The 1,737-nt window shown below is 43.5% G+C and overlaps 1 non-coding gene across 1 annotated transcript; it reads right to left on the minus strand.

The window, feature by feature from the left end:
- Positions 1 to 1,033: 1,033 nt before the first annotated feature.
- LOC139011900 (small nucleolar RNA SNORA8) lies at positions 1,034 to 1,167 on the minus strand. The gene has a single exon (XR_011471712.1). It is a non-coding gene; the product is annotated as a small nucleolar RNA SNORA8 (small nucleolar RNA).
- Between the last annotated feature and the right edge of the window lie 570 nt (positions 1,168 to 1,737).

A 1,737-nucleotide genomic window follows, 5' to 3' on the forward strand; every position in this document is an offset into this window, starting at 1 on the left:
GCGTCCACCTGTGGACAGAAGGGTCCCAGGTTCGATTCCGGCCAACGGCATGTACCTTGGTTGCAGGCACATCCCCAATAGGGGGTGTGCAGGAGCAGCTGAATTGATGTTTCTCTCTCATCATTGTTTCTAACTCTTTATCCCTCTCCCTTCCTCTCTGTAAAAAATCAATAAAATATATTTTAAAAAAAGAAATATAATTACAACCCAGATGGTGTGGCTCAGTGGTTGAGCGATCCATTCACCATGAGGTCCAGGCACATGCCCAGGTTTCTTCAGGCTCAGTCCCCAGTGGGGGGGTGTGCAGGAGGCAGCAGATCAATGATTCTCTCTCATCATTGATGTTTCTATCTCTCTCTCCCTCCTCGTTCCTCTCTGAAATCAATAAAAAATATATTTTAAAAAAAGAAATACAATTATAGAGACAACACATTAATTGTAATTAGGGAAGCCATTTGGACACATATAAAGGAAAAAGTATTAACAACACTCCCACCCCCGTGTCATGGGTCCCGAGGATTATCCCCTGTCCTGCTTTCAGTTCTTGGGGTATACACAGAAATGGAATTCCAGAAGTGAAATTGCTGAGTCAGATGGTAATTCTACGTTTAATTCTTTGAGGACTGCCATCCTGTTTTCCACAGCAGCTGCCCCATTTCATATTCCCATGAACACCCTCCCCTGCCCACCTCCACAAGGGAAAATAGAAATTAAACCCGAAGGTGCCATATGAAGAACCTTTAGAAGACTTCCTATGGCAGGGTCTCCCCCTCAGCACTGTTTACATCAGGAGTCCAGTTATTCTCTGCGTATAGGGGCACAGGGGTGCTTCCTGGGCATTGTGAGATGTTGAGCAGTGTCCCTGCCCTCCACCTACTGGATGCCAGGAGAACCCTGAGATGTGTGACAACCACAGATGTCCCCAGACACTGCCAATGTCCCTGCAAGCTAATATGAGGCTAGGGAGGCAACTCTCCTGGGGCCCAAATTTAGAGAGGGTGTGTGTGTGTGTGTGTGCGCGCGCGCGCGCGCGCGCCGCGCCAAATTACCAGGTTTAACATGCTTGAAGCCCAGAAAACCAACGATGCCAGATACTGAATTTATATCGCACTGTCCTTTGAACACCCAGCGGGAATAGACTGCTGAATGCAGATACCATGCAGTGTATCAGAATGTTAAAATTTTAAGTAAATACAGAATTGAGCAAACAGTGCTGTGTCAAGCCATTTTGGAGACCAAGACAAAATGAGAGATGCCCCTTTTATGTCGTTTTAAAATTATTTTTTACGTATTTATTTAATTTTTATGTAGTTTTTTTTTTAACGATTAAGTTTTTCCCCCAGATCATTAAAGTCATTGAAAAAGTATTGCCCTAGCTGGTTTGGCTCAGGATAGAGCTTTGGCCTGAGGACTGAGGGTTCAGTTCCACTCAAGGGCATATGCCTGGGTTGCGGGCGGGCCCGATCCCCAGTAGGGGGTGTGCAGGAGGCAGCCGATCAATGATTCTCTCTCATCATTGATGTTTCTATCTCTCCCTCTCCCTTCCTCTCTGAAATCAATAAAAAAATATTTTTTTTTAAAAAAGAAAAAAGTATTAAGATATTGAGAAGAAATTGTATTAAAACTCGGTATACTTTGAACTTAGATATTCTATTTGTACCCATACCTGAATTTATTAGAATTTCACTTTTCTGTCTCTCACAGAAGCAAACTCATATATATATTGTTGTTGTTGTT

Source organism: Myotis yumanensis, unplaced genomic scaffold (genome assembly GCF_028538775.1).
Source record: "Myotis yumanensis isolate MYYU_CA2020_CCGP unplaced genomic scaffold, mMyoYum1.0.hap1 SCAF_5, whole genome shotgun sequence".
Taxonomy (NCBI): Eukaryota; Metazoa; Chordata; class Mammalia; order Chiroptera; family Vespertilionidae; genus Myotis; species Myotis yumanensis.